This window comes from Dendrobates tinctorius, unplaced genomic scaffold (assembly GCF_039654945.1).
Source record: "Dendrobates tinctorius isolate UK_male_01 unplaced genomic scaffold, ASM3965494v1 ptg000192l, whole genome shotgun sequence".
NCBI lineage: Eukaryota > Metazoa > Chordata > Amphibia > Anura > Dendrobatidae > Dendrobates > Dendrobates tinctorius.
This window is the reverse complement of record NW_027361859.1, coordinates 2,250,709-2,260,532: the sequence shown is the minus strand read 5'-3', so window position 1 is coordinate 2,260,532 and position 9,824 is coordinate 2,250,709. Positions and strand designations below refer to the sequence as shown.

Here is a 9,824-nt window from a genome sequence, read left to right as displayed (position 1 = left end):
CTCCGTACACCTCGTACACACACGGCTCCGCTCCGTACACCTCGTACACACACGGCTCTGCTCCGTACACCTCGTACACACACGGCTCTGCTCCTTACACCTCGTACACACGCGGCTCCGCTCCGTACACCTCGTACACACACGGCCCTGCTCCGTACACATGCCGCTCCGCTCCGTACACCTCGTACACACGCGGCTCCGCTCCGTACACCTCGTACACACGCGGCTCCGCTCCGTACACCTCGTACACACACGGCTCTGCTCTGTACACCTCGTACACACACGGCTCTGCTCCGTACACCTCATACACACACGGCCCTGCTCCGTACACATGCCGCTCCGCTCCGTACACCTCGTACACACGCGGCTCCGCTCCGTACACCTCGTACACACACGGCCCTGCTCCGTACACATGCCGCTCCGCTCCGTACACCTCGTACACACGCGGCTCCGCTCCGTACACCTCGTACACACACGGCTCCGCTCCGTACACCTCGTACACACACGGCTCTGCTCTGTACACCTCGTACACACGCGGCTCCGTACCGTACACCTCGTACACACACGGCTCTGCTCCGTACACCTCGTACACACACGGCTCTGCTCCGTACACCTCGTACACACACGGCTCCGCTCCGTACATCTCGTACACACACGGCCCTGCTCCGTACACATGCCGCTCCGCTCCGTACACCTCGTACACACGCGGCTCCGCTCCGTACACCTCGTACACACGCGGCTCCGCTCCGTACACCTCGTACACACACGGCTCCGCTCCGTACACCTCGTACACACGCGGCTCCGCTCCGTACACCTCGTACACACACGGCTCCGCTCTGTACACCTCGTACACACACGGCTCTGCTCTGTACACCTCGTACACACGCGGCTCCGCTCCGTACACCTCGTACACACGCGGCTCTGCTCCGTACACCTCGTACACACACGGCTCTGCTCCGTACACCTCGTACACACACGGCTCCGCTCCGTACATCTCGTACACACACGGCCCTGCTCCGTACACATGCCGCTCCGCTCCGTACACCTCGTACACACGCGGCTCCGCTCCGTACACCTCGTACACACGCGGCTCCGCTCCGTACACCTCGTACACACACGGCTCCGCTCCGTACACCTCGTACACACACGGCTCTGCTCCGTACACCTCGTACACACACGGCTCTGCTCCTTACACCTCGTACACACGCGGCTCCGCTCCGTACACCTCGTACACACGCGGCCCTGCTCCGTACACATGCCGCTCCGCTCCGTACACCTCGTACACACGCGGCTCCGCTCCGTACACCTCGTACACACGCGGCTCCGCTCCGTACACCTCGTACACACGCGGCTCCGCTCCGTACACCTCGTACACACACGGCTCTGCTCTGTACACCTTGTACACACACGGCTCTGCTCCGTACACCTCATACACACACGGCCCTGCTCCGTACACATGCCGCTCCGCTCCGTACACCTCGTACACACGCGGCTCCGCTCCGTACACCTCGTACACACACGGCCCTGCTCCGTACACATGCCGCTCCGCTCCGTACACCTCGTACACACGCGGCTCCGCTCCGTACACCTCGTACACACACGGCTCCGCTCCGTACACCTCGTACACACACGGCTCCGCTCCGTACACCTCGTACACACACGGCTCCGCTCCGTACACCTCGTACACACACGGCTCCGCTCCGTACACCTCGTACACACACGGCTCCGCTCCGTACACCTCGTACACACACGGCTCCGCTCTGTACACCTCGTACACACACGGCTCTGCTCTGTACACCTCGTACACACGCGGCTCCGCTCCGTACACCTCGTACACACACGGCTCTGCTCCGTACACCTCGTACACACACGGCTCTGCTCCGTACACCTCGTACACACACGGCTCCGCTCCGTACATCTCGTACACACACGGCCCTGCTCCGTACACATGCCGCTCCGCTCCGTACACCTCGTACACACGCGGCTCCGCTCCGTACACCTCGTACACACGCGGCTCCGCTCCGTACACCTCGTACACACACGGCTCTGCTCTGTACACCTTGTACACACACGGCTCTGCTCCGTACACCTCATACACACACGGCCCTGCTCCGTACACATGCCGCTCCGCTCCGTACACCTCGTACACACGCGGCTCCGCTCCGTACACCTCGTACACACACGGCCCTGCTCCGTACACATGCCGCTCCGCTCCGTACACCTCGTACACACGCGGCTCCGCTCAGTACACCTCGTACACACACGGCTCCGCTCCGTACACCTCGTACACACACGGCTCTGCTCCGTACACCTCGTACACACGCGGCTCCGCTCCGTACACCTCGTACACCTCGTACACACACGGCTCTGCTCTGTACACCTCGTACACACGCGGCTCCGCTCCGTACACCTCGTACACACACGGCTCTGCTCCGTACACCTCGTACACACACGGCTCTGCTCCGTACACCTCGTACACACACGGCTCCGCTCCGTACATCTCGTACACACACGGCCCTGCTCCGTACACATGCCGCTCCGCTCCGTACACCTCGTACACACGCGGCTCCGCTCCGTACACCTCGTACACACGCGGCTCCGCTCCGTACACCTCGTACACACACGGCTCTGCTCTGTACACCTTGTACACACACGGTTCTGCTCCGTACACATGCCGCTCCGCTCCGTACACCTCGTACACACGCGGCTCCGCTCCGTACACCTCGTACACACGCGGCTCCGCTCCGTACACCTCGTACACACACGGCTCTGCTCTGTACACCTTGTACACACACGGCTCTGCTCCGTACACCTCATACACACACGGCCCTGCTCCGTACACATGCCGCTCCGCTCCGTACACCTCGTACACACGCGGCTCCGCTCCGTACACCTCGTACACACACGGCCCTGCTCCGTACACATGCCGCTCCGCTCCGTACACCTCGTACACACGCGGCTCCGCTCCGTACACCTCGTACACACGCGGCTCCGCTCCGTACACCTCGTACACACACGGCTCTGCTCTGTACACCTTGTACACACACGGTTCTGCTCCGTACACATGCCGCTCCGCTCCGTACACCTCGTACACACGCGGCTCCGCTCCGTACACCTCGTACACACGCGGCTCCGCTCCGTACACCTCGTACACACACGGCTCTGCTCTGTACACCTTGTACACACACGGCTCTGCTCCGTACACCTCATACACACACGGCCCTGCTCCGTACACATGCCGCTCCGCTCCGTACACCTCGTACACACGCGGCTCCGCTCCGTACACCTCGTACACACACGGCCCTGCTCCGTACACATGCCGCTCCGCTCCGTACACCTCGTACACACGCGGCTCCGCTCCGTACACCTCGTACACACGCGGCTCCGCTCCGTACACCTCGTACACACACGGCTCTGCTCTGTACACCTTGTACACACACGGTTCTGCTCCGTACACATGCCGCTCCGCTCCGTACACCTCGTACACACGCGGCTCCGCTCCGTACACCTCGTACACACGCGGCTCCGCTCCGTACACCTCGTACACACACGGCTCTGCTCTGTACACCTTGTACACACACGGCTCTGCTCCGTACACCTCATACACACACGGCCCTGCTCCGTACACATGCCGCTCCGCTCCGTACACCTCGTACACACGCGGCTCCGCTCCGTACACCTCGTACACACACGGCCCTGCTCCGTACACATGCCGCTCCGCTCCGTACACCTCGTACACACGCGGCTCCGCTCAGTACACCTCGTACACACACGGCTCCGCTCCGTACACCTCGTACACACACGGCTCTGCTCCGTACACCTCGTACACACGCGGCTCCGCTCCGTACACCTCGTACACACACGGCTCCGCTCCGTACACCTCGTACACACACGGCTCTGCTCCGTACACCTCGTACACACGCGGCTCCGCTCCGTACACCTCGTACACCTCGTACACACACGGCTCTGCTCCGTACACCTCGTACACACACGGCTCTGCTACATCCACCCTGTAAACCCCTCCTGACCCCACACAGAAACTTCCCCTCATCCAGCACCATGACAACCAGCACAGCAGAGTCCTGCATACACTGAGGCCCCTGATCATGTGACCCCTGACTCCTCCCCTCCTGTGACCTCATCCCAGGTCCTGTGCGCACAGAGCAGCCATATATGTGGAGTGCGGCTCTGCAGGTGGAGGTAGGTGCTGGAGCCCCGTTATTCTCTCTCAGGATTATTTATTACACTCTCTTCTATATCGCCGCTATATCCCGCAGCGCTGTACACACATTATTATCACGGTTTAATTAGCCCTTGTTCAGACATGTATTTTTTACGTTTCACATCTGAAATAGCGTTTCATGGAGGAAGTTAGCAGAGATGGGTCTTCAGGATCATTGGACATGGCAACCTGTGGTCTATAATGGCTACTACCTCCGCCATGAAGGTAGTGAGAGTCTCATGGCTGAGCTTCGAAGGACCTAGTTGTAATAGAGGATCCTGCGAGAAATGTTGATTATGCGCTCCCACACGCTTCCGAGATGAGTGAGGACTATCTTTAGGGACATCGCCATGATTTTGGAGGGACTCCAGAGTGGGTATAAGCCTCATGCTGGACACAACGGATGATAGCATGTTTCGCTTGCATGAAATCGTCCTCTGTGTAAGCTTTATGACAATGATGGCACTTTGCATAGAACTGACCTTGTTTGTGTAATTTCAAAGGATTTAACAACACGAATCAGGCAAGTTAATGCTCTGTAAACTGACCTCCAGATAGAGAATCTGAGGAAGCGGCTGGAGTCAAGGCGCCTTTTGGTGACTGCTGTTTTAAGTGTAGAAACTTGAGGCCGGATCTCTATATTTGATTTGGGCTTGAACAGTTCAAGTGTATGTGTCTCGCAAGCAGTGGGTACTGGTTGATACAGAAATGTAGGCCTGACGGGCCAGGTAGTGTCTTTAAGGCTAGTTTCACACTAGCGTTTTGGAGCGCAGCGACGGCCTGCGCACGGCCGCCGCTAAGCCCCGCCCCTGCCGTGCCTCCGCCGGTAGCTCCGCCCATCGGCGCATGACGCTGCGTGCGCCCTGCGTCCCCTATCTTTATCACAGGGGGCGCAGGCCGTGCGCAGTATGCGTTTGGCGGCGCATGCGCCTTTTTGACGGTACGCCGACGCAACCAAACTGCAGCAGGTTGCGTTTGGCGCAGGTCGGCGCACCGTCAAAAGGACGCATGCGCCGCCAAATGCAGACTGTGCAAGGCCTGCGCCCTCTGTGATGAAGATAGGGGACGCAGGGCGCATGTAGCGTCATGCGCCGGTGGGCGGAGCTACCGGCGGAGGCGCGGCAGGGGGCGGGGCTTAGCAGCGGCCGTGCGCAGGCCGTCGCTGCACTCCAAAACGCTAGTGTGAAACTAGCCTAAGGCATGATGCCGGTACCGTTCTGGTTGCACGGTCTGCAGAATTTTGGTCAGTTGGTACATATCTCCACTGAGAAGGCTGTGAAGACTTCCTAATTCTGAGTACTAGGTTGTTTACATAGACGTAGAATCTTCTAGTCTCATTATGAATGTAGCCTAGCACTACTTTGCTATGAATGAAGATTTCTGTGCCTTCAAGCTGTAGGTCGAGTTCTGATAAGTTCGCCAGTTCTGTGGCAAGAACAGCAGCCCAGAGTTCTACGTGTGTGTGGGTACGTGTGTGTGGGTACGTGTATGCGAGTACGTGTGTGTGTGTGAGTACGTGTGTATGTGTGTGTGTGTGAGTACGTGTGTGTGTACATGTGTGTGTGTGTGGGTACGTGTATGCGAGTACGTGTGTGTGTGTGAGTACGTGTGTTTGTGTATGAGTGTGTGAGTACGTGTATGTGAGTACGTGTGTGTGTGTGAGAGTACATGTGTGTGAGTGTGTGTGTGAGTACATGTGTGTGTGTGTGTGTGTGTGTGTGTATGTACATGGTGGGCAGGCAGCGGTGGGTCCAGCGGCGGGGGGTCCTGGTGGCGGCCAGCAGGTGGTCCTGGTGGCGGCCAGCTGGCAGGAAAGACCGCGGCTTGCGGCCTGTGCACAGGCCGCAAGCCGCGGTCTTTCTTGCCAGCTGTGATGGAGGTGGGTGGGCAGACAGCGGTGGGTCCGGTGGCGGCGGGTCCGGCAGCGACGGGGGGGTCCAGCTGCAGTAGGGGGATCCCAGCGGTGTCCCGCTGGTGGTACTGTGGAAGGGTCTGGTACCACCAGCGGGTGCCATATTGAAATACGCATCACTTGGGTATTTCAATATGGCGGTCTGCTTACTTCCGGTCGGCGCGGTGGATTGTGGGATTCGGGGACATCCAGATGGAAGTGGATGATGGGCAATTTAAGGCAATTATATATATATAATATATAGATAGATTCTATAGCACCATTAATTCCTCATCGCTTTGCAGACGTTGACATCACTGTCTCCAGTGGGGCTCACAATCTAAATTCTGTATGTTTTCAGGAGGAAATCAGGAGTACCCGGAGGAAACCCACGCAAACATGGGGAGTACATCCAAACGCATTACAGATGACCCCAGTGCTGCAAAGCAACAGAGCTAACCATTGTGAAAGGGTGTCTGAAATGTCAGCTGTTAATATTCTAATACCGTTTACTCCCTTGATTTTGGTTTCTGAGGGTTCTCTAGTTTGTCTCCTTTTTCCTATGTATGACCGTCCCACTTCCCTTACGCTATGTAACGTGTGTGACGATTCACGACGCTCGGTGTAGGTGAAGTAAAACAAGTTTATGAATCCATGTAGAGGAAAGGTCGCACTCAGCAGGATGAAGTATAACTCATTTATTGACACATACAATACATGTCAGGTCAGAGTAGGGGTGGCATAAGTGTTACAAGTTTATTATTACAAAGGTATAAAACAATGAGTGTTTATAATACCGTCACCGTCCCATAATAAACAGTTCACCCGCCCGATACACACTGAGACACACATACAGGCGAGACAATGTAGAACTATCGGGAAATAAAGGGATATAGGAGAGGTGAAGGATGAGATAAGGGGAGGAAGGGATTAATGGACGGGGAAACGGAATATAGAGGCGATAAACCTTGGCGCCTATAAGAGAGGAATAAGTAGGGAGGCACACCAAGAGAGAGGTCTGCAGTTACTCGTCTAGCCCTTGCCCACTATTATTGATTCCTCTGACTCCTCCCCTCCATGTCACTGATCACATGACTGTGACCTCATCCCAGGTCCTGAGCAGCCATATATGTGGAGTGCGGCTCTGCAGGTGGAGGTAGGTGCTGGAGCCCCGTTATTCTCGCTCAGGATTATTTATTACTCTCTCTTCTATATCGCCACTATATCCCGTACCGCTGTACACACATTATTATCACCGTCCCCGCTGGGGATTATAGTTTTTTTTAGCCTTTATTCATACATGTGTTTTTTACGTTTCGTATCTGAAATTGCGTTTCCCATCTTTGTGCTCTTAACCCATTTTAAGAAATATTTAAACCTTTATTTTTCTGCTTTATAGCCCCCGATCATGACTCCTCCTATCTTAGTGTCTGGGTGCAGTGAATGACAGTTCTGCCGTCTAGGAATAGGGAGTAATGAGCTTTCAGCAGGCGGACGGACTAAAAAGATGAAGAAAAAGAATGAACATAATAACTTCTAGGCCCAAAGACATGGAGAGGTATTATAGATTTCTTATGCATGGATATGAAATGAGCATGAAATATATGTAGACAATTAGGAAATCAACACATATCCCATATATACAGGTGCATATTATATTCCCTGAGCTTTATAGGTGGGGAATGAACATGAAATATATGTAGATAATAGGAGAATGAACACATATCCCATATAAACAGGTGGATATTATATTCCCTGAGCTTTATAGGTGGGGAATGAACATGAAATATATGTAGATAATAGAGGAATGAACACATATCCCATATAAACAGGTGTATATTATATTCCCTGTGCTTTATAGGTGGGGAATGAACATGAAATATATGTAGATAATAGGGGAATGAACACATATCCCATATAAACAGGTGTATATTATATTCCCTGAGCTTTATAGGTGGGGAATGAACATGAAATATATGTAGATAATAGAGGAATGAATACATATCCCATATAAACAGGTGTATATTATATTCCCTGAGCTTTATAGGTGGGGAATGAACATGAAATATATGTAGATAATAGAGGAATGAACACCTATCCCATATAAACAGGTGTATATTATATTCCCTGAGCTTTATAGGTGGGGAATGAACATGAAATATATGTAGATAATAGGGGAATGAACACATATCCCATATATACAGGTGCATATTATATTCCCTGAGCTTTATAGGTGGGGAATGAACATGAAATATATGTATATAATAGAGGAATGAACACATATCCCATATATACAGGTGCATATTATATTCCCTGAGCTTTATAGGTGGGGAATGAACATGAAATATATGTAGATAATAGAGGAATGAATACATATCCCATATAAACAGGTGTATATTATATTCCCTGAGCTTTATAGGTGGGGAATGAACATGAAATATATGTAGATAATAGAGGAATGAACACCTATCCCATATAAACAGGTGTATATTATATTCCCTGAGCTTTATAGGTGGGGAATGAACATGAAATATATGTAGATAATAGGGGAATGAACACATATCCCATATAAACAGGTGTATATTATATTCCCTGAGCTTTATAGGTGGGGAATGAACATGAAATATATGTAGATAATAGGGGAATGAACACATATCCCATATACAGGTGTATATTATATTCCCTGAGCTTTATAGGTGGGGAATGAACATGAAATATATGTAGATAATAGGGGAATGAACACATATCCCATATAAACAGGTGTATATTATATTCCCTGTGCTTTATAGGTGGGGAATGAACATGAAATATATGTAGATAATAGGGGAATGAACACATATCCCATATATACAGGTGTATATTATATTCCCTGAGCTTCATAGGTGGGGAATGAACATGAAATATATGTAGATAATAGGGGAATGAACACATATCACATATAAACAGGTGTATATTATATTCCTTGAGCTTTATAGGTGGGGAATGAACATGAAATATATGTAGATAATAGGGGAATGAACACATATCCCATATATACAGGTGTATATTATATTCCCTGAGCTTTATAGGTGGGGAATGAACATGAAATATATGTAGATAATAGAGGAATGAATACATATCCCATATAAACAGGTGTATATTATATTCCCTGAGCTTTATAGGTGGGGAATGAACATGAAATATATGTAGATAATAGAGGAATGAACACCTATCCCATATAAACAGGTGTATATTATATTCCCTGAGCTTTATAGGTGGGGAATGAACATGAAATATATGTAGATAATAGAGGAATGAACACATATCCCATATATACAGGTGTATATTATATTCCCTGAGCTTTATAGGTGGGGAATGAACATGAAATATATGTAGATAATAGGGGAATGAACACATATCCCATATACAGGTGTATATTATATTCCCTGAGCTTTATAGGTGGGGAATGAACATGAAATATATGTAGATAATAGGGGAATGAACACATACCACATATAAACAGGTGTATATTATATTCCCTGAGCTTTATAGGTGGGGAATGAACATGAAATATATGTAGATAATAGGGGAATGAACACATATCCCATATAAACAGGTGTATATTATATTCCCTGTGCTTTATAGGTGGGGAATGAACATGAAATATATGTAGATAATAGGGGAATGAACACATATCCCATATATACAGGTGTATATTATATTCCCTGAGCT

The 9,824-nt window shown here is 51.5% G+C and overlaps 1 protein-coding gene across 1 annotated transcript in view; it reads left to right on the top strand.

Moving 5' to 3' along the window:
• The first annotated feature begins 4,072 nt into the window (after positions 1–4,072).
• LOC141055783 (uncharacterized) overlaps positions 4,073–9,824 on the top strand; it is a 48,380-nt gene continuing 42,628 nt past the window's right edge. Inside the window, exons 1-3 of the mRNA XM_073552489.1 lie at positions 4,073–4,200; positions 6,475–7,269; positions 7,513–7,671. The gene's annotated coding sequence lies outside the window, so the exon portion shown is untranslated. The remainder of the gene's footprint in view (positions 4,201–6,474; positions 7,270–7,512; positions 7,672–9,824) is intronic.